Source organism: Micromys minutus (genome assembly GCF_963924665.1).
Source record: "Micromys minutus genome assembly, chromosome: 26".
Lineage (NCBI taxonomy): Eukaryota > Metazoa > Chordata > Mammalia > Rodentia > Muridae > Micromys > Micromys minutus.
This window is the reverse complement of record NC_137961.1, coordinates 10,272,962-10,296,863: the sequence shown is the minus strand read 5'-3', so window position 1 is coordinate 10,296,863 and position 23,902 is coordinate 10,272,962. Positions and strand designations below refer to the sequence as shown.

The 23,902-nt window shown below is 46.0% G+C and overlaps 1 protein-coding gene across 1 annotated transcript in view; it reads right to left on the bottom strand.

Annotated features, from left to right (window-relative positions):
• The window catches only part of LYN (LYN proto-oncogene, Src family tyrosine kinase), a 103,261-nt gene extending 84,177 nt beyond the window's left edge, over nt 1-19,084 (bottom strand). Inside the window, exon 1 of the mRNA XM_080938743.1 lies at nt 18,879-19,084. The gene's annotated coding sequence lies outside the window, so the exon portion shown is untranslated. The remainder of the gene's footprint in view (nt 1-18,878) is intronic.
• Nucleotides 19,085-23,902: the final 4,818 nt, after the last annotated feature.

Genomic DNA, 23,902 nt, shown 5'->3' with positions numbered 1-23,902 from the left:
CATGAGATTGCTGACTCATGTTTCATTTACTCAGTAACTATCTCTGCATCTCAGTGCCCTTATCCGTGACAAGAGCGAATAAAACACCTTTTAAGAAACAAGTCATCTAACAAAGTATGCTCAGTCAAGAACTTCATTAGAGTCTCTGAGTAAAAGTTAGTTATTGTTTTGTATGAAGGTAAAACAAACGATCACAATATTGCATAATTATGCAATTTTTCCAGCTAAAGGAGAAACTTGCTTCCCCATCTGTGCCCATTGGATTAAGCCCTGGCTCCCTTGCTCGCTTGTTCCTTGAAGAGTAGCCATTCATGGAGGGGGAGAGCTTCAGCTTGACTTTGCGTTCAGGTCTCTATCAGCTGAGGAAGCAGGAGGCACCCCACCTCCTCAGCCGGGTTCGGGTCTTCTACTGGAAAGTACCTTTCATTTCCTAGGGAGACTAAACAACGCAGGGAAAACAAATCACCCCTGTGTGCTTGTCTCCCTTGTCCATCTTGGTTCATCCAAACATTCTTTCCCTTGAGCGAACACTTCAAAATACAATGGTGGCTCAAGTCAAAGTGAGCATCTTGGTTTGGACCGCTGTGGTCCTTGCAAAGGGCTTTATTTTGGGCGAATGAGGAAGATGTGAGATGTAGGGCAAAGGGAAGCTCAAGACTAGCTTGGCCTTATAGGGTGAGAGCCTATACTTTAAGTAAGAAGGAAAGGAAGGAAGGAAGAAAAGATAAAAGGAAGAAAATTTGTGATGATGGTGGTTAGATCAGTTACATCAAATTCAGAGTGTTTGTCTAGTGTGCATGAGGCCCTAGGTTCAAGCCTCAGTATCAAAAAGTAAATGACACTCAAGTATAGTAGCATGGGCGAATGTGCCTGCGGTTCCAGCTACTTCGAGGAATTTGAGAGTGGCCCAGGCAACATAGCAAGACCTTGGTTAAAAAAAAAAAAAAAAAAAAAAAGGCCAGACCACACACACACAGAAAAGCCCAGTCAAAAACTTCTATGGTCTGAATAACGACCAGTTTCAACAAAAACAAAAGTAAGTGTTAAATGTTTATCTAGCCTCTCTTATGTTTGGAAATATCCACAGAATCCCAGAAAGACTTCAAAATGAACTGCTATCATTAATTACCAAATCTCACACAGCCACAGAAGGTGTGACACACGTGGTGGCTTGCCTAATGATGTCTCCGATTGTAAGGGTTTGTGCCTCCCACTGTGGAGCCAGGTCCTGAGATGGGTGTGGACCTACTGAGTGCACCTCCCTGGTGCTGCCTGTGGAGATGGAAGGGCTGTGAAGAGGCATCAGACTGCCCTCATTGTATCCTTCAAGAACCCCAAGAAGCTGTGGACCAGTCTGTTCACTAGTGGGGGATCCAAGGCTCACCGATACCCCCTGTAAAGGACACCTGGGAGGGTTCACTGCTGTCATCCCCACAGCATGAGTGGACAGGACAATGTGACAAAACATGATGACATAGCATTGCTTTCAGAGTTGGTTAGGGACAGAGGGCGTAGCTCCAAGGCAGAGAATGAACCCTGGGCTCCATGTCCAGCATCACATAAGAACCGAAAACATGGCTTCCCCTGCCAGGCTCCCTCCTAGTGATACTCATTCTGAGGTAGACCACACTGCCTTTTGATATCTTAAAGGCTGAAGATGAGTAAGAGAAAAGACTTAATTTAAAAGTCACTGGCTTAATGAAGGACATGGTAAGAGTTTTCGCCATGCTCCCAACAAGGCTTCCAGAAGCTGCAGTGTAAATTATACCTCAAAGTCTGCAAAATGAAGTTGAGTTAGAGTAGAAATGCTTCAGTCTGAGAAACATCAGACACTGTGAACAAATCATTCAAAGCACTTGCCTGGAGTTTCTGGGCTCAAGGGGTTCTTAAGTCTTGGCTTACAGGTGGATGGGCCTAGAGACAAGAGCCGTCCACCTGGCTTATATAAGAAAACGTAAACATCGATTGAAAGACCAAAGCATGCTCACACACACACACACACACACACACACACACACACACACACATCGCTATTTCTTTTTGTTGTTCATTTCAAAAGTAAAATAACTATTTGCTGATAATGATGGTGAATCTCCACTGTCAAGTTAATAGATGTTCAGAATCACCCAGGTAACAAACCCCAGGGCCCAGGAGGGTGTTTCCAGAGGACTGACTGAGGAGAAGACCTTCTTTGTCTGTGAGATGCTAAACTGAATGGAAAGGAGAAGTAGAGCCAAGCATTCAGCTGCCCAGTTCAGGTGGAGCTCCTTCACTCTCTCCTGCCTCCCTCCTCCCTCCCTCCTCACTCTCTCCTCCCTCCTCCCTCCCTCCTCCCTCACTCCTCACTACCTTTTCCCTTCCTTCTCCCTCCCTCCTCCATCCCTCCTCCCTCTGCACCCTTCCCTCTTCCCTCCCTCTTCCCTCCCTCCATCCTCACCCTCTCCTCCCTCCCTCCTCCATCCCTCCTCCCACTCTCCTCCCTCCCTCCTTACTCTCTCTTCCCTCCCTCTTCCATCCCTCCTCCCTCCCTCTTCCATCCCTCCTCCCTCACTCCTCACTACCTCTTCCCTTCCTCCTCCCTACCTCCTTACTCCCTCCTCCCTCACTCCCCCTCCCTCCCTCCTCATCCCTCCCTCCTCCCTCTCTCCCCACTCTCTCCCTCCTCCCTCCATCCTCCTTCCCTCCTCACTCCCTCCCACAGTGGACAGGCTGTGAGGTGAATTAAACCATCTCTTCCCTAAGCTGTACCCACTGGTTATTTGATCATAGCAATAAGAGCAGTAACTAACACACCAACAGTAAAAAGTTATTTTGGGCAGCTAGAGAGGTGGCTCAATTGGTAAGAGCACTTACTGCTCTTGCAAAGGACCCCAGCATTTCCTGACCCTTGTGAGACGGCTCACAACTACCCAAAACTCCCTAAACACGGATACATACACACATAATTAGACAATAAAACTTTTTGAAAAGTTATTTTAAAGGTTTATAGTATTGTATGCTATAAAGTTTTCAGCAAACTGAGTATTCTGGAGTGTTTTAAAGCCATGGGTTTTCCATTTAGATGAAGGGATATCAGAGTTGAAGAACAATACAGAAGGAAATACAAGCCAAATGTGGCCCAGCTGCCAGACTCTTTATAATAAAGTTCCCAGGAACCTCCTCATAGAAAGCCTGACATCTATTTACGTGGAGACAAGAATTTGGGTTTTCTCTGTAGGACATTAGCTTTATGTCATTTTAAGAATAGGGTAATGCATGTTTCTAATTAGAAAAAAGAAAGAGAAGAAACCTGAAATGCTCCAGAATCTGAAATATTCATGCACCAGTAAAAGCCACAAGAAGAAAATGTTAACCCTGATCTCATGTGATAGGTTGCAGTCAAAACTCAGGCCCACTGAGCCTTCTGGCTGTGTAAGACACACATCAGACATAATGGCTTTCATGTGCAGGCTTAGAACCCACGTCTAAGGTATCTCATAGGTGCTTAGATTCAAAAACTGCAAAACAAATTCCAAAGCACTCTGGTCTTAGATGGTCACTCAGATACAACACCTAAGCCGTTCTTTACTTGGAACGGAGAGGGCTGTGCTAAGGCACAACAGAGGGGCTAGTCAGATGGCTCAGTTTTTAGAAGCACTGGCTGCTTTCCCATAAGACACGGCGTTCGATCACCAGCACACACGTGGTGGCTAACTCCACTTTCAGGGAGTCCAGTGCACTATTCTGGCCTCCTTGGGCACCAGGCACACAAGCAATGCATAGACATATTTGCAGCCAAAACGATCGTGCACAGGACTGTAGAGCTAAGGCAGGAGCACCCTGAGTTAATGGCCGGCCTGTGCTACCTAGTGAGACTCTTTCCAAAAGGAAAGAAGGGCCTGCAAGGTGGCTAAGTAGGCAGAGGCGATTGCCACACAAGCCTAGCAACCTGAGTTTGAGTCCCAAAAGCCACATAAAGTGGAAGGAGAAGTAACTCCATTGACCCCCATACACAACACGTATACCCAGACCTCTATTTCTCCCCTACTCCATCTCCTGCCTTCCCCATGTATGGGGGTGGGGTTTGTGCACGTATAAAAGCTCACATCAGTGTCTATGTGGGCTGGTGCATGTGCAAATGCCCATGGAGACCAAAGGTTGACATCAGGTGTCCTCCTTTCTTCCTCTTCTCACAGGACCTGGGGATCACTGCCTACCTAGGCTGGCTGCTCTGTGAACCCTAGGATTCATTTGTCTCTGTTTCCCCATTGCTGAGATTACAGATGTGCAATGGCGGGCCAGTTTTTACATGGGTTTCAGGGGATCTGAATTCAGTTCCTCCTGATTTCTCAGCAAACACTTTATACTCAATCATCTCCCCAAACCTGCCCTCGCATCTTAAGAGTGAATTTCACTTGGAGCACACAAGTCTCAATTTCTCAAACGGGATGGTTATGATGTAAAAATGTAAGATAGAGCAAGGTGATGTGGGTGGGGCTGGGGGAGAGTTGAGGGAATTGTTACAACCGAGAAAAGGCTGGGGATACTGTGGCTCAATCAAACCACAACCACCTGGCCCAACATGGTGGGATGGACCTGTAGTCTCACCAACCTGAGAATTGCTTAAGCTCAAGAATTCTAAAACACTTTAGGCAGCACACAGTCTGTCTACAGAACAACTGACAAACCAACCAACCAATACCCAAATGTTTGTAGTAAGTGAAGAGTCCTCAAAGAACTCAGAGGAATTAGTATAGTTTGGATGAGTGTCCCGCCCACAAAGGCCCTCACCCCCATGGTGGATATTGAGAAATGCTAATAGGTGGATGAGCCTTCCATGAGGTCATCAAGTTGCTTGGGGATCATGAAACATTGTTTCTTCCTTTCTCTTTCTGACTTGGCTCATGAGGTGTGATTGATTTGGTCCATCCTGTATTCCTCTTCTGCTATATGGCCTCATCAGAGACCCAAGCAATGACATCAGTGGATCTTAGCCTAAAACCTCCAAACCCAGGAAGTACAGTAGTGTTTTCTGTGTGTAGGTTTGATACTTTGGGTACTTTGTCACAACAAGGTGAAGTTCACATAGTTTCATTTCATTTTTAAAACAAGCAGATGGACTTGTAGACGTTGGTTGGTACGTTGTGTATGACAGAAAACGAAGACCGGAGAGCTAAAAAAACATCAGCCAATATTCCAACATTGGAATATTGTGTATTATCACTCCAGTCCCTGAATCTCAGCTATGACATCACACACCCTAGTGACAATGGACATCTACCACAATGTACCTTGGTACCAGTCCCTGCCCTACAGTCTTTGCTAAGATAATCAGGAATTGAGCCCAGCTGCATTTTCTGCTGTCTTCCTGATACTCAACTGAGGCTTCACTTCCTCCCTTGGAAATCACTTTTCTCTGCTCAGGCTCCTGGGTCCCACACTCTCCTCTACTCCAGAGACTCGCTCATCTCTCAGTCCTCAGCAGTACCTGTGGTAGCCAACAGGCACCGGCGGTCGGAATGCAGATGCTGACCCTCAGCCTGTCTACTGAGGAGAAATGAACTGAAGTCAAGGGCTGTGAGCTGTCCACTCATAGGCTTAGCACCCCTGCGGGGTGTCACTTTGAAACGTTGCACAGGTAAAATAGCTTCCCCACAACCCCACCGCCTGGTACGCCCCTATTTTGTTTGAAATAAAAAATTTAGGCTTTTCATTCGATTTTTGGAAACACTTTAATTTTCTGAGCACAGCAGTCTCTCAATGTAACTGGGACGGCAAGGAATAAAGTCTATCGTTGTCCACAATCTGTGGATGCTTAAGTCTGTTCTATAAAGTAGTGTAGCATTTGCATCGACCTTAGGCACATTCACTATGTACTTGAGATCATCTCTGGATTATTTACGGGACCTAATACATTGTAAGTGCTGTGTAAGTCCCTGTTGTCCGGTGTCGTTTAGGGAGCAACAACCAAAAGAGCTGCAATTGCTTGTACCAGGGCAAATTTTAAAAATATTTTCAATCCAAATTTGGTTACAAATAAAGATACAGAGGCAAGGGTGTGGAAGCGTGGCTTTCTGTACGGAACAAGTCTGCTTTTGAGAGCCAGGGGTTATAACTGACAGTTAATCACATGCATATTTATGAGCGCCGAGCATTCAAGAAATGTTTTCTGAATGATGAATAAATAAAGCGCGGCTTCACGGATTGACAAATTCCACAGGTTAAATTATGCTTCTCTTCCCCCATCCCGCACCCTGATGAAATGGAATATGCAAAGTTAACCCACGCAGAGACCGAACAGCCAGTAAGGAAGATGCTGTGTTCCTTGACATCAGAATATGGATCCGGTGTAACCTCAGAAGAGGATTTCTGAGTCCACAGAGCTTCAAAGGCTACTGCGGACACTGGCGCGATGCCACTCACAGGATGCCTGAAGTCAGGGAGTCAGTAGAAACGTCCCAGTCACACTGGCACATCTGCATTTGGGAATTAGTGTCACTGTGAGAACTGGGTAGGAGAGAAGCCACACGCGGCCAGTGCCAACTAACTTTACTAGTTAGTGGATGAATAAAAAAGCATTTAAATCAGGCTCAGGTCAAACTGAAGTTTGAGAAGAACAGCCAGAGTGTATAGCAGGGCAGGACCTGCCTCTGTCCCCAAGTGGCAGTAAGCCCAGCGTGCGAGATCATGGTTTCAGCCAGACACACAGCGTGAAAATCGGTTTATTTGGGAGACCAACTGGCTTTGTTTGGCTTCTCAGTCCTTTACGCTGTGTTGTTAAAAATCTGCCTGTCTTGAAAACTGAGTTAAAAGGGGAGGCAGGAAGGTGGATACCTTCGAGATAGCACTATGGTGCTTTGGTGGATAGATAGGTAGTCCTGTGTGGGGTAGCACTATGGTGTTGTGGTGGGTAGATAGGCAGTCCTGTGTGGGGTAGCACTATGGTGCTTTGGTGGGTAGATAGGCAGTCCTGTGTGGGGATGACTGTTTCTTGGTCAGGTTGTCATTGCCCCAACACTTGCACCGCACCGGACATTTCTTTCTGTACTTTTCCTCATGCGTCGGTTAACGTAAGGTGTCCCTCCCTGAAAACAGATATCCCCCTGAAGTCTATGAGGAGAGTTCCAACAGGAATATACTTTCAAGGGGTTGGGGAGATGGCTTTCTGTCCATTCCAGAGAATCCCAGTTCATACCCATAGCATTTGTGAGACAAGAAAACAGGTGTGGTGACACCTCCATGTAACTCCAGTGTTGGGAAAACAGAGACAAGGAGACCCTGACTAGCCAGTCTAGCAGAAGCTATGAGCTCCAGGTTCAGGAGACTCCATCTTACGAGAGTAAGATAGAGAAATGATTGAGGAAGACACCCGGCACCGACCTCTGACCTCTGACCTCTGAACGTACACTTGAACCTCTCCCAATGCACCCTCTCACACAGACATCCACATCCACATAGACAAACAGATAATAAGTGTGCACATATCCATTCTTTCAAGCTGTGTCTGAGCTAATGCTTATCAGAGAGAAAGAAAGAAAGTCAATGAGAAACAGCAGAAAGTACCTTTAGAAGTCATTAATCCAATGGGTTCTCTGGGGGGAATTCTACAGGGTTCTCTAGGGAAATCTATGACAAACCTGCAAGGACGGAGACAGTCTGTGTCACAGGTGAGCTCCCTGCAGCCAACCTGGATTGTTCTCAAAAGGACAAGAAAAGAACCTTTCTCCTTACCACCCACAGCACAGGCTCTATTGTAGTAAGCCTCTCATTATCCTACTTGGTCAGAAATCTGCAAGGTCTAACATTGAATGGGGTGATCAAGTGTTCCGCTGTGGCGGTTGGTCTGTGTCAACTTGGCACAAGCCAAGACATATTTGAAAAGAGGGACTTTTGGGACAATGCTTCCAAAACGTTGGCCTGTAGACAAGTCCGTGAGAATACTGCCTTGATTAGTGATGGATGTGGGAGGGTTCAGCTCACAGCAGACAGTGACATCCCTGGGTAAATGGTTCTCCATGGCATGAGAGAGCAGGTTGATTAAACCATGTAGAGCAAGCTAGTAAGCAGCAAGACTCCATGGCCTCTGCTTTAGTTCCTGCCTTGAGTTCTTGCTCTAACTTCCTTTGATGACGGGCTGTCATACAGAAGCATACAACGAGACAAACCCTTTCCTCCCTAAGTTACTTTTGTGAGTCATTAAAAAAAAAATTACTATTACAGTGACAGAAACCCTAAGAGACCAAAGACAGACACACTGGCCAGCTTGATAGGTGAGGCTGGATCAGAAGAGAGAATTTATCAAACTCGGTGATGTATCCTCAAGACTGCTCCTAGTCCATATTACTGCATGTAGACCTTAAAAAAATCATTCTTTAGAATTTTAAGCAAAAATATCTATAGTATAAAATTTACTCCCGAACTACTTTAAGGCTGTAACTCACTGATGCAGCCATTGCTGTCTTTAGAACTATTTTCACCTTGAAAAACTGAAGTTCTGTACCCATTAAACAATATCTCCCCATTCCCAACTCCTCAGAGCCCCTAGAAGCTACCACCCTAATTATTGTCTGTCCATTGTGGATTGACTAGTCCATGAACATCACAGTGATCACACACTATTTTTCCTTTGGTTACCAGCCTGTTTCACTCTGCAAACGCCCCCAGGCTTCATTTATGTTATATCAAGGGCCAGAATTTCCTTTCTAGGCCAAATAGCCTACTATGCGTATAGCATACTTGCCTTTGCTTGTTGGTTATTCTAAATTAACTGAGCATGGGTGGGCATACATCATTCAAGAGCCCCACTTTTGGGTGTACACCCAGATGTGGGATTGCTGTGTCATTTCTTGAGGAACTGCCCTTAATGGCTGCCCCATTTGACTTGCCCAATATGAATGCTTAGAGACTCATTTCTCCACATCCTGGCCATCAGTTTCTTTTCTCCTTGGTTTTGTTTTCTTTTTGTTTCTGAGTAGCCATACAGGGCAACTTTTGTCCTGTTTCACTAACACTTGTAACTACTAGCTAGCTCTGTGTTTCAAAGCCAGTTTGCAATCTGTCACAACTTGGACCTCTTACCAGCAATCTCTGAGGTTCAATGTAAGCTCCCAGAGGCTAGCATGGTCAGTAGGTTCCCAGCAACCCACAGCTAGGAAGAGTCAGTCTCGGGGTCATCCAAACTCCAAACTCTATTCTAGTTGACGATGAACAGAATCTCACAGGGAGTGGTTACCGTGGCTGTTCGGTACACTACACCTAATTATGCAAGCGGTTGCTTAGTTTTAATCAAATACCATTTCCAGTTATGGTGATGCTCTTAGTAGGCTATAAATTATAGGACCGGTGCCAGATTGTTTCATCACAATAGCCTCTCCTTTAAACTGAATGGCAAAGATTGGTGACTGCCCCAAAACTTAGATCTCTTATTCAAATGGCATGTAGACAAACACGTAGACAAGGCCAATGTTACTCGGCGCACTTAGAGTGGCAATCATAGATCCACTTGAGGATCCCAAGTGAAGCCTACCATTCTCATAACAAGCAGCAATGGATATTATTTTCGAATTAAGCTTTGTAGAACACCCTTTGAGTCTTTCAGTTACTCCCCCACTCCTACAAAGCTATAAACGTGCTAACTGCCTCCTGATTCTACATCATAAATCTCTTCTTACAGCCAGTGGTGGCACATGTCTTTAATCCCAGAACTTGGGAAGCAGAGACGGGACATAAGGATCTCTTTGGGTTCCAGGACAGCCAGAGTTACACAGTGAAACACTGTCTTGAGAAGCAGATAGATAGATAGATAGATAGATAGATAGATAGATAGATAGATAGATAGATGATAGATAGATGATAGATAGATAAAAAGATAGATAATATATACATACGTACATACATACACATATGCTTTATAAAAACTGTCAGGATGCTGCTTATGACTTAAAGTTGCTGCTCCTTACTAAAAGTTCTCCTTCATTTAAAAAACAATCTGTCATTTTTAGTCAGGGATTCTCCCGCCAAGCCTCATTACACATTCTAGGACAAGGTCTAGTGACAGAGCTGAACTGATGTCCCCTCAGAATCCAATCCTTGTCATTCACAGTGTATCTTCCTCCTTAAAGCTCTTCCTTTTGTATTTCCGTCAACACCAGCTGGACTCCCAGGAGGTACTACAGAAAAGTTAGCCAAACGGATCAGTGAACACCACAGAACTTTCTAAAGAAATGCTCTGGCCAGTCATGATGACACACACACATAAACCCAGGACTCAGGAGGGTGGGGCGGAAAGATAACGAGTTTTAGGTTAGCCTGGGCTACACAACATGAGCAAGATCAGCCTAGGATACATAGCAAGATACGATTCCAAAAATAAAAATAAGTTAAGACTGTTCCTAAAGCAGGATGTGACGTCACAAACCTATAATCCTGGCACGTGGGAGGACTGGGGTGGGGGGAGGACAGCAATCTAACTGCCAGTCTCGAGTGTCTTATAAGACTTTGTCTCCAAGAAAGAAAGAAAAGACAAAGGGAAGAAGCAAAGAGGGAAGGAGAGAGAAAAAGAGAGAGGGGAGGGAGGGAAGTGAACGGCAGAGAAAGAGGGGAAGCATGGAAAGGGAAGGGAAGGTGGGGAGGAGAAAGCGTTCTCCATATTTACATTTCTGGGATGCAGCTCACAATTACTCTCGGCCTTGATGTCTATGATTTCATGTTTGCAGATTCGACCAACGACTGACAGGAAAAATTCACAAAACGTGCCACTGCTGAACGAGTATAAACTTTTTTTTTTCTAGTGGTCTAGAGAGATGGCTCAGCAGGTAGGAGCACTGACTGCTCTTCCAGAGGTCCTGAGTTCAAATCCCCACATGGTAGCTCACAACCATCTGTAATGGTATCCGATGCCCTCTTCTGGTGTGTCAAAGGATGGCTATAGTGTACTCATAATATATAAAATAATAAATAATTAAAAAAGAATATCATGTAAAAAGTATTTTTACTCTTTCTATATTGTTTTAGGCATCATAAGTAACCTAGAGATGGCTGCCCAAACTTCAGAGACTACGTGAGGTCACATCCTTGAGTGGTCCTTGAACCAATTACCCACAAATCACTAAGGACAACAGCATCATCCTCACAAGCAGCCTTCAAGAATCCAGTTTCCTCACCTCCCTAACTTATGCCTGTAGCCTCTGTGTCTGCCATTGTTTGTTAACTGTGTGTATTCTGCTCAATTTAAGGCCAGCCTGGGCAATTTAGAGAGATGCTTTCAAAATAAGGTATTTTTACCCTAAAATGTGTTTATTGAGGTTTCCCATTATCTTAACTTGGGGCACTTTTACTCCTTTTTTGTCATGAAAGAGCATCCTTTGCCAGCCTTGTTTTTCTGTCTGTAGGCTGACAGGACAGTGGAGCAGACAACAGCAGGCTACCTTTGGTGTGTGGGACTGAGCAGCATCCATCCTCCAAGCAGGAACTGGAGCTCTGTACCAGGGGTTTCTCCTGTGTTTCCTCTCCTCCTTTTTCTGGGAGGGGTGAAGGAGATTCTTCCTGTGAGTAATACAATCACTTCCCGGTATGTTTAAAGGGACTGAGATTAGGCTTGGTTGTATAGTGTTTGCCAGTATCACACACATATGCAAATAAATAGATGTAAAATAGAACAAGGATGTGAGTTGGAAGAGATAAGCAGGCGGTAGAAAGATTGTTTAGTACACACAATGCCACAGTAAATAAATAAACCATCACCCATTTATCCTCCCAGAAAAAAAAAAAAAAAACACTATGAAGACTTTAGAATAAAAACATTGACAAGTAGAGCTTATAAATCGTATTCCCCACTGATGAGTTTTTTAAGGGATGCTATAATGCTTATTTATTATTTATTTACTTATTTTTAATGAAAGGAAGCACTTTGTTTTGGCACCTAACCCGGAGTGGAGCAGCCCATGATCCGTGGTCCCCATGCTTTGAGCCTATGACAAAGAGGCACATTGTGGATGAAGCATGTGGCACAGAAAACACACTCATCTCCTCAGTAGGAAATAATGCAGAGGAAGAAGGAGGCCCGAGAACTGACTATAGCTTCTAAGAGTGTAACAAAAATGACCTGGAGACCTCCCATGAGGTCCTGCTCTGGGAAGTCCCACTTCCTCCGCACAGCACCAAACTGGGAGCGAAGCCTTAAACACAGATACTTTAGAGACCATCCCAGATGCAAATTATGGCAGGGACAGATTCATACCCCCTTAAACACTGTAGAATGTAGACATATCTGTATTCAAACATCTCAGGGTACTTCACAAATGTGTACAGTTTTAATGTATGAGTCACAAAGGTTTTAAAATTTATTATTTTTAATATTATTTTAATATTCCTTTTGGAATTACACTATTTCCTCCTTCCCTTCCCTCCCTTTAATGCTGAAAGTCTCTCAAATTCATGGCCTCGCTTTAATTGTTGTTACACGTGTGTGTGTGTGTGTGTGTGTGTGTGTGTGTGTGTGTGTGTGTGTTCCTAAACACATAAATACAACCTGCTCAGTCTGTATAATGTTATCTGTAAGCATCTGATCTTAAGACCTATGGCTGGTATTACAAAAACAGTTGGGGGGGTCTTCCCTGGGGAAGGCTATTTCCCCTACTCTTATCGTTCCTCAGTTGCATTCAGCTTTTAAAAAGCACCTTTGGGCTGGGGAGATGGCTCCATGGCTAAAGCACCTGCAGCTGAAACAAGGGGCCACAGAATCCACGTTCATGTGATTCCAGTCTTGAGAGGCAGACAGGATTCCTGAAGATGCCTGCTAGCAAGATGAGTGAGCTCTGGGTTAGCCTGAGAGACCCTTCCCTAAAAGAACCATCTAGAAGAACTCTAAATAAGGAGTCCCAACCTAAGGCTTCCATGCATGATCTCATGCACACACAAAAACATACGACAGGGAGTGGGAGCATTTTGCAATCAAATGCTATTTAAGGCGTTTATATTTGGAGGATATTCCTTTGTAAGGACATGTAGTGGGTGGTTCTGATGCTAAGGTCCTGTTTCCCAGTTGGTTCTTGATTGATCAATAAAGATGCCGTGAGCCAGCTGATGGGTGGAAGGAAAAAAGCTGGAGTTCCAGGTCCCCACAGGCAAGCTAGGAGATGCAGGAGAAGAGGGAGATTTTCACCATGCTTTGGAGGGAGAAAAGGTAACCAGCCATGTTGAGATCTCAGGCTGAGTGGCCATAGGCCGTTTCCCCAAACAGAGATTAGAAGGGCAACTAAAGCTGAGGGAAGTTTTGGGTTGCTGAACAGGGAGAAGGCAACTGAGCAACTAAAGTTGAGGGCAGATTTATGGTGCCGAACTAAGAGTATTGGGAAGGGCACACTAGCGGTGGAAGATTGGAAACACTCAGCAATCGAGTCATAAGAAAGGTTGAAAGTAAGTGTGTGTGTGTGTGTGTGTGTGTGTGTGTGTGTGTGTGTGTTATGCATACATCCAAGGGAACCTGGGCATCCTGGAGCATTTAAAGGGGGGGTAGCAAAGACTACATGCTACATGGATACATGTCTCTTAATTTGTATTTGGATTGTGTGGTTTTTAAATGGGATCTCATTGTTTTGGTTATGCTGGCCCCAAACTCAGGAGCTCAAATGACCCTCCTGCCTCAGCCTACTGAATAGCTGCTACTACAGCTGTGTCTCACCCTAGCCAGCTGAATCTGTATTTCTTTAACAAATCTACAGCCAGACCCAGGTTCACCTCTGCTCACTTGCAGCCCAAGTGTATCAGGAGGACTCCCAACCACCCTGATATAAAAGACAAGCTCTTCAGTCAGTTTTCGACGTCCTTTGATTTGTCCACTTGGTTTTTATGTGCTATGGGCATATGTTAAGTATGTTTTTAGGTCAGGGGTTGTGCTTGTGGAGAGTTCACAGTACTGCTGCATTTGAAGAGTTTAACAAAAGACTATAATTCAGGAGCTTAAAAAAATAATCCTTAAACTACTACAGTCAAGATCTTGTATTGTGAGAACATTTAAAGATTGTGAAATCTTACTTTGAGTTTCCATGAGGGGAAATTTCAAAACATACATCTTTCTGGTGCTTGAAAAAAATCAAGACTATATATTTCAAAATATTCAGCTTCCTGCTGAGGGTCTTTGCCTGGGAAGAGTCTTCACCCTTTCTCCCTCTGGCTCAGTCTCCCTCTCTCTTCTCTCCCTTCCTCCACCCATCCTCCTTGTCTTCTTCCAAGGAAAGCTGGCTATGAACCTGTTGACCAAGCAAGGCTGGTAGAAAGAACCCCAAGGGAAAGGCGATTCTGAGTGGTTTGAAGGGAGGGGCCCCACAGGCAAATGACTGGATGGTGCAGGGTGTGGGGGGTATCACTTCCTTTGTGCCTTCTCCCTCTGGCTGATTTCTGTTCTCAGCAACACAGCTTTCCCGTGGAAAGCAGAAGTAGTCCTCCCTCTCTGGAGAGTCTCTCAGAGACCTATTTCTCCATTCCCTCAGCCTCATGGGAGTTGACACTTACAAGACCAAGCACCAAGTAGCCATCTAGACTTCAGGAACAAGAGTAAACATTGATCCACCTCTACAGTCTCACCTATGGACTCCTTGCACTCAAAAGTATCCCCTTCCAAGTTAGTATATAGCTTCCCAACAGATGTCTTGTTAGCACAGAGAGAGGAGGGGACCGGAGGAGGTGTGTTCAAGAGTAGCTTCCAATCAAGATGGCCTGGAGTCAGAAAGATAACCTTCGACATTTTGAATATTTACAAAAAAAAAAAAAAAAAAAAAAAGGTGGAATTGGGCACAAAGGAAATGAATGACTTTGAAGTATAAACTGTAGGAAAGAAAATAAACTGGAAATGGTCCAGGCCACACACATAGGAAGGCTCCCTCTTAGTCAATAAGACACTTAAGAAATTGTCTCTCAAACTGATGTATGAGCCAGACCTGGTGTCACACGCCTGTAATTTTGCCCTTAAAAGTAGGTGAGCTGTCTCAAGAGTCCAGGGTCACCCTCAGCTCCATAGTGACCTTGAGGTTTGTCTGGGAAATTTAAGGCCAGGTCTTGAAAACAAGATGAATGACTGTGATTTTCGCTTCTGTGTGGTTTTATATGACACCATTTATAACAGCACAAATTAGGGACCTCAGCTTTATGAACTATGATTGTGGGTACCCGTGACTGTGGCTACAATAGTGAGAACATAATTGCTCAACTAGCCTCAGGCCAGTGACAGAAAGAGGAGTCTTTCTAAGATGGCAGGACTTACCCTAGAAAGACATTGGTGGTTGATAAGACGCAGTGAAGTCAGCAGGGCTTCCAGAGAACTGCGTCCCAACTGTGAACACAACTTTCAAGAAGCAGTTTCATGGCAAGCAACAAATCCAATGGCTTATCCAATAAGAAGGATGGAAAAGGAGAGCTAGAGAAAGATGAAGGAAAGACTGAAGGACTAAAAGTGAAGAAATGGGACTGTGGCAGAATTTGACATAATTATGTAAGTTTGTCACTCAACATTACAGGAAAGGTCCTCTTGCCATCTCAAGACAAAGACATAAGTCTTGACACTGCCCTGTTACACACTTTCTAATCCCTCAGTTAACGCCCCATTTTCTGCACTTGAGTATCTCCTCTCAAATGGGAACTTAAGTGTTAGAAATGATGACAGAGTTCAGTTTCACAATTTAAGCATCAGGAAACTGGGCGGCTGTAGAAATACTTCGGTATTTCTGACTGGAAAAGGACCCTCCTCTTCCATTTCCTTCTCTTCATTAAAAGATAGGAAGCCCAGCAGACACCCAGAAGGCCAGACACATGGTCTTCTGCATGGGTCTTTTGGGTTTCGTAGTTTCATTGGGAATGGTGCTCTTACCCTAACAAGCACAGAGAGCTGGTACAGCATGTGGACAAGTTATTTCCAGTGATGGCAGAGAGAATTCTTTTGAAAGTTAGTTCTTGGACATTTATGGTTGACTAGTAAGTGTTGTAACCAAGGCAGTTGCAGCTGATATACAGGTTATCACCATAACAGTTATGAACTGTCCACACCTAAGGGGAAACGTTTCTGAAAATATAAAAGATTGCTTCCTGGAGATCTCCTTCTACATATCCCCATACTTAGTTTAAAAAACAAAACAAAACACTACCAAATAAGTAAAGAAAATGACTTCCTAATTCTCTTTCTCAAATGTGATTAAATAATAAATCAATTTTAAGTAATTGGCTACTGGCAAAGTAGGAAAAACACACCGGTACTATCCAAAGACCGTTTAACCTTTTAACTGAGACAAGTTCCTGAATCTCTTTTTCCACGTCTGTCCTGGCCTATCCTGTAGGGAACCATGAGGGGGTCCAAATGAAGTCAGCATTGAGAAAGCCTCAGAAGTCATGAACAAGCAAATAAATAAGGAAGGAAGGAGAGAGAGAGAGAGAGAGAGAGAGAGAGAGAGAGAGAGAGAGAGAGAGGGAGGGAGGGAGGGAGGGAGGGAGGGAGAGAGAGAGAGAGAGAGAGAGAGAGAGAGGGAAAGAGAGAGAATCATCTTCAATGCTAAGAACTGCTCAGAAAGGCCCCAGGCTGGTTCCATTGCCAATAGATCACCAGTTAATGAACTTGAGTGTTGTGTTAATCTATGTATCTGGTGCTTCCTTGGTCCCAGTGAGCTGTAACAACATCTTATGCTGTACATGTATACATATTGTGCTCCTGTTTGTAACATCAGTGCAGGTTTACATATGATCATATGGCTTCAAGTGGTATCTCTGTAAGAGTAAGTTCTAACCCCAGATGTTTCTGTAATTTGTTTTCTGAACACAGACACCGCAGGAATGAGGAGGTCTTGGAAGTCTCTGATTTGCAAAGCTGTGCAGGACTGCTTTTTCTGCTCTGAAATAAATTAGGGTGACAGCCTCTACAGAAACCGCCTTACCTCCTCCAAGCCACAGGGAGTAGAGTCATGACCAGGGATTTCCTGGCTCTGCTGTTATTCTACAGTGACCTCCCCATAGTACAGAAACCAAGACAGAAAGGGTCAGAAGTCCCCTACTGTGCCCAGTAGGCAGCCTTCCTTCCTCCTTCAAGGGATCCTCACTGAGCCCGGACCAAGCACCAGGCGACCAAGCACCAGGCGACCAAGCACCAGGCGCCAGGACTTTGTGTGGGACAAGAAAGAGAACATCGTTGTCTTGGCACTGACATTGTCAGGATGAAAAGCCCATGGACATCTGCCCTGAGGAGCGCCAGCTCAATCCATGGTCCAAGTGGCTGGTCCAAAAGTTCAGCTCTGGCAAATGGTTCCTACACCACACAGAGCTCAGTATTCCTGGCTCCCGACCTCTCTTCCTCCACATCTGTTGCCCTCTTCAGAAGGTTACTCCACTTACAAACCAAGAGGTTCGTTGTCAAGGCTCTTGTGAGACGAATTTTAAAAACAACAAAACCCCCAAATCAACCCCCCCTCCCCTGCCTTTCTCCAAATGACTGGGTAAGCATCAGTCTTAGGGGGAGGGGAGTTTTCTGTCACTTAAGAAGGGCTCAGGAAGCTCCAGCACCCGCAAGGCAGAGCCTATTTCCCTAAAACACGTTATGGGTGTTGACAGCACAGAGACAAAACACCCTACAGCTAGCTGAGCTTCTGGGCAAAGAGTCCATCGTCTTCCTCATTAGTCTCGGGGCCTCTTGAACTGAGGGGGTCTGAGGGACCTCTGGGGCAGCACACCTTTCAGGTAATACTAAATAGATTTTCAAAAGTCAGCTAGCTCACCTCAGACATGTGGTCTCAGGTTTAAAAATCACCAAAGTGCCACCCACCCAAGACCTCCGTTTATTTATTTATTTTTAATGGAGAATCAGTTGTACCGAGTAGCACTACATAACGCGGAGACTCTCCGAGGACCTTCAGTGTACTAAACCTATGAAGTAGGTCCATTGTCAATCAGGAGGAAACCCAAACCGGGAACTTCAATAATCCACAGTCACACACAAACTGAGAGACTGCTTGGCCTAGATTCCCACCTGCATTCTGAGCAGCAAGGAAGTTGGGCGGATTAGCTTAATTAACACAAACACCGGTACTCTAAGAAATGAAGAAACAACCACAAGCGCCCAGAGTGGTAGGACAATTGGGGAAGAAACAAAAAACAAAAACAAACAAACAAACAAAAAAAAAAACACCACATAAACAGCATTAGGGAAGCCACTACAGCCAGCCCAGATAAGGCGGGCGAGTGGGAACTGTCGCATACACCCTTCCCCCCATTCTGAAGGAAAGGCATCCCTGAATTCTTAAAATAACTCCAGCTTCCTCTTGGCCAAGGCGTCGGACTACTCCTCTGCCCGCTGACAGAAGCCGAGCTCCGCGGGAGGTCGAGCTACAGCCTCGGTGGCAGCCGTTCGACGTCACCAGGGACCTCAGCCGCCAGCCAACCTTAGAGAGGGGCTGGGGTCAAACCCCACTTCTCCTGGCCGGGAGACTGGAGGCTGGATCCCAGGCGACTCCCTTTCTAATCGGAGTGGACTCAGGCTTCCTTGCCTTGCCAGAAAAGCTAGAGCGAGCATGCGGGAGACTGACGCCAAGGACCCAGGGGCGCCCACCCCGTGCGCACCTCCCACCACGCCTCCGCGTCGCTCCGCTGCGGACACCTGCGGAGTCGCCGCCCCCGCGTCCCCGCTCGATCGCCCGGGCGAGTCACAGTCTCCCCAGGCTGGAGGAGTCTGGATGCTCTCACCACCACCCGGGGCCAGCGCCAGCGCCACCAAGAAACAGTGCGCGACCTCTGCTGCGGGAGCCGTGGCTGCACCGAAACCCCGGGTCCCGAGCCAAGAAAGCGACCAGTGCTCCGGTCTATGACCCATCCCCAGTCCCTGCCCGGTCCACCCTACACAGCACCCTGTGTTCAAGCCCCTGACTCACTCGCTCACGGTGGAAGTTTCGGGGCGGCGGAACTCCACGGTGACTTCGGTTAAAAGCTGCGTACGCGACGGGATAGCCCTGCGGGGCCCGCCTGGGAAGCAGCTGCTGGGCCCGGGAAGTAGGACGCGTAGCCGGGCTTGCGGGCACACTGCTCAGGGGACAGTGCCCGGCCTGCAGCAGGCTACAAGCTGCAGAACGTTGGCCGGGAGGCGCCCAGGCCCGCCTTGGTGGGAGAGGAACTGGCTGTCGCTGGGCTCGGCCCGAGAGGTCCCAGTTACTTCCTGGTGCTCGGATTTGCATACTGTGCTGGGAGGGCGGGGAAGTGACCGTTTGGTTCCTGTCCAAGGTTTGGTATTTGGTGTGGCCGTCGCGCAGGGTTTTGCAAGCAAACAGACTTTGGAGACCCAGCATGCAAGTTGGAAGAGTGGGGGCAGCCTCGGAAACAGCATTCTCCCTTAGGGTTGCATGGAAGATCTGGGAGTGGGGGGGTTCTCAAGGGTCGTGAAAACGTTCCCCCCACGTTGCTGACCCAACTCCTCAGCGCCTTGTGTGCTTAGGAACAGAAGCAGCACTCTCTGATCACTGTGAATGTTTGGAGCTCCCCAGAGAGAAATGGGTACCAGCGAGTAGATGTTTGGACAGGAGTTGGGGAAGGGTACTGGGAATGAGAATCTTTGCTTTAACAATCAAAACACCAAATTCCTTAAAGGTGTACCAGGGGTGCTCGAGATATTCGCTGGAATGAGGAGTGGGAACTAGCTGAGCATTTAAAAGGCGTGTCAATAGCTTAAAGCCTCCAGGAAAATGGAGCTGAGGAAGTCTACTTATCAAGAACCGCCCTCCTTCGGTAGCCGGGCTCGCATTGATTAGCGCGTGGTCCCGGTAGCTGTTACCACATTTTTAACAAAGGCTGTGCCCTTATGTCCCTGTGTGTACACACAATGCTTGGCATACTGTAGGTGCATAACCAGTGCTTGTTGTAAGATGGCTTGTTCAAACCAAAGTTTTGACTCGATAAACGAACGCCCCTTCCTGAACCAAGGTACACAATTAGCCTGACACTATGATACCCACTTATGCTAATCTGACTTCTGTTTTCTGGGATCCCCTAATTGCAGTTCAACAGGTCAGAGCAGCCACTTTGTAACAAAGTCCAGTGGAGCCGTCCTTTGTACTGAGGAAGACTGACATTTGCATAAAGATACATCTCTTTTTTTGTTGTTGTTTTTCTTTTCTTTTCCAGACAGGGTTTCTCTTTGTAATCCTGGCTGTTCTAGAACTCAACTCTGTAGAGTAGGCTGGGCTTGAAATATGATCTGCCTCCCAGGTGCTGGAATTAAAGGTGTGAGCACCGGCAGTGCCTGGCTCATGTTTTCAATGAACCCTGGGACTTCGAAGATGAAAACAAAAAGCTGTATCACCTAGTGATGTCATAACTGTCATAGCGCCCATGGTGTAAGACCGCTCTACAGTGACTGTGGTGATGCGGGTGCCAACAAGCCCACACTACTGGTGGCATCAAGAAGGAATAAAGTAAGTGATTAAGTGACCTGGAGCACTTAGATTTAAGTGAGTGTACAATGTCCACCAGAAGACTAAATCACGAAAGAGCACACCTTTCAGAGGATTCCCATCACTAAGCCACGGGAAGACTTCCTCAAACGAAAACAATAAGAGTGAGGTTATTCCCATAACGAACAATGTTACTGTCACTGTCCTGCTGAAGAGTAGCCAGTGGGTTACCCTGGGAATCTGTGGTACACATGAGCTGTTATCTGTCAAGTATCCTATAGAGCAGTGGTTCAAAATCTGTGCACCCCAACCCTCTTGGGGGGAGGGCGTTGAATGATCCTTTTACAGGGGCTAATTGGAAAATACATGTATTTAAATTATATTTCATAGTAGTGGTGAAATTACAGTTGTGAAGTAGCAATGAAAATAACTTTATGGTTGTGGGTCCATCACCATGGGGTCCCATAACCATGGGGTCACATAAACATGGGGTCCATAACCATGGGGGTTCCATAATTATGGGGTCACAGCGTTAGCAAGTGGGAGAACCACTGCTCTAGAGGAATTCACCTTCTGAGAATTCATACTCTGGGCTTTGCTGAATGACCTCTTCAATACATTAGCTGTAATTGCACTCTTACCTTGAGCCCTTGGAGTCTTGGCTAATAGCGTGTGGCAAATCAGGATAAGATTAAGTTATTTGGCATTGACTGTCACTGTCGCCCCTTCTACTCTCCTGGGGAATTTTTCTCCAGAGGTCCAGATTTCTGAGCCCAGCATGTACACACACACACACACACAAACACACACACACACCTCTTTGCACAAGCTCCTGTTTGACTCTTGTGAGGAGCGGACAGAGAGACTCCCTTGGATGTTTTCAAGCCTGGCTGGAGACCCATGTGATCTAAATGGCAATACCACAAAGCATCGTTGCCAGACCAATCAAGTCAGTGTCTGGAGGGAAACCCAACAACCTCAAGCTCCCTAGATCGCTCTATTAACGAGATGCCATCAGGAACCACTGAGAGATTCAGTCGCCCATTTTGGCACAATTATCATGAAACCTGCTGGTTTTAGAAAACCGTACTTCAGAGATGAGAAAGTTCACTTTGCTGGAAGGGTGTGGGAGAATTTTCCAAGGGAACCAGGAGTAATAGTTCACCCAGATTTTTGGGGAAGGAGGTAATTAGTGGCTTCTTTGTCATAACCACCACCAGGCAGGCTCTTCAAAGAGACTCTTACTCAGTCCTCACAACCATGTTCTGCTCTTTCCACTGTGTAGGTAGAAAAGGCTCGGCATGAATAGGCAGATTGCCCGAATTCCCTGTGTGAAGTGGATGTGTTGGATTTGAACCTTGTAGTACAGTGTGTGTGTGTGTGTGTGTGTGTGTGTGTGCGCGCGCGCGCGCGCGCGCGCGCGCGCGCTCACTCAAGAGACGTTGAAACTTTTTATTCAGTCACTTTCTCAGCCTGAGATGCCACAGACACAGCCTCAGCTAAGAAACCCCAGCCCTGCTCCATTTTCCAAATCAAACAGGGAACTCCAGCTCCCAACCGAGTCAGTTGTCCGACATTACCAGGGAGCAAACCTGAACAATACGTTATTAAAAGTGAGCCGCATGCTAAGAATCATGACGCCAATTCCATAATTACAGTTTGAGTCTTACCGAAGTTATTCTGCCATTGGATGATACACAGAAGTGTACTGCACGGTAGCTACACCAAAACGGTGAACTACACATTAAAGATTGCCTCATGCAATCAGATTAGAGGTTTCCAAGCTCTGTCAGGCCCTGTCTGGAAGGTAAGAAGAACCGGGGTGAGCATGCTTCTGTTCTCTCTGAGAGAGGGAGGCCCCAGTGGCCTCAGATCTTCAGCATGGATGCCCAGCTCTCCTCTCCTTATCAAGCTGGTCTCACCACCCTGAGTTCCAATTCTACAAATGCCAAACCTGGTTTCTAAGTGGCCTTATGGTCTCTAGAAACACATGTTTCAATTTTTAGATAGACATAGTTTCAGAATCACAGGACTGTATCTAAAGTAACACACACGGAATAACATATATTCTTTGCCCAATCCCCCTGTTATTTACATTTAACCACATGTACAGGCTGCTTCTGAGTCAACTAGACACAAGCTGGAGTTATCACAGAGAAAGGAGCCTCAGTTGAGGAAATGCCTCCATGAGATCCAGCTGTAAGGCATTTTCTCAATTGGTGATCAAGGGGGGAGGGCCCAGCCCATTGTGGGTGGAGCCATCCCTGGCCCAGCCCATTGTGGGTGGTGCCATCACTGGGCTGGTAGACCTGGGTTCTATAAGAAAGCAGGCTGAGGAAGCCAGGGGAAGCAAACCAGTAAGTAACATCCCTCCATTGCCTCTGCTTCAGCTCCTGCTTCCTGACCTGCTTGGGTTCCAGTCCTGACTTCCTTTGGTGATGAATAGCAATGTGGAAATGTAAGCTGAATAAACCCTTTCCTCCCCAACTTGCTTCTTGGTCATGATGTTTGTGCAGGAATAGAAACCCCGACTAAGACACCATACTTTGGTTCCTTAGCACTCTCCCCATCTCTCCCTCTCTTCCACCAATCTCTCTACCTGAAAATGGTCAGAACTGTCATCTGACAACTAGAGGAATAATAATCCTTTACCCTCTAGTCACTTAACCCTCCATTTCCTAAGATAGGACACCTGTGGCTGGTTCTGCAGTTACGACAAGCACTGGCTGTTCTTGCAGAGGGCTCTGGTTTGGTTCCCAGAATGTACATGACGGCTCACAACCAACCATCTCTAGAACACACAAACATCAGTGATTTCATCGAATTCTCTCTGAGCTCAGTATTCCCTCACAGGATTCAGATGACACCTTGCTGGCTGGGAACTTCTATCATAAAGCGCTTTTTTCTTCTTAGTACATGAGTTCATCTGGAGGCAAAAGGGGCCATCTCTCCACCTCTCTATCTCTCTATCTCTCCATCTCTCTATCTCTCCATCTCTGCGACTATACATTTTCCATTTCTTACCAAACTTTTACCCACAACCATGGGTGTGTTCACTGATAATCAATTATTATTACGCAAGATTGTCAAATGTTAAGTGCCTATGACTTTTGGATAAAAAGAGCTTACTGGAATTTGATTGTTGGTTTAAAAAATGATAAAGATCAAGGAGAAAGCCTCCCCTGCTCCCTTAAGCCAGTTTTCAGAGTAGTTTCCCAGTGTCCTTTAGTCAGAGGGCTATCAGCACTGTGCAAATAGCTGGGAAAAACAAGATGGAGGAAGCAGGCACTGGGAGGGGCCTGGTGCTCCGGCTACAGAAAGACACTTTCCTTAGGAGACATCATGGGTACCTCCAGAAGTAACCCTGACAACACTGATCTGAAAACACGGAGAGATGCTTGATTCCTGCTGGAAGATGTGGATCCAGGAATTATTTCCCCGCAAGTTGAAAGTGGCAGGTAAGTCTGTTAATACACAGAGGTTTCAGGAGACAGAGATTTTGGGGAGAGACT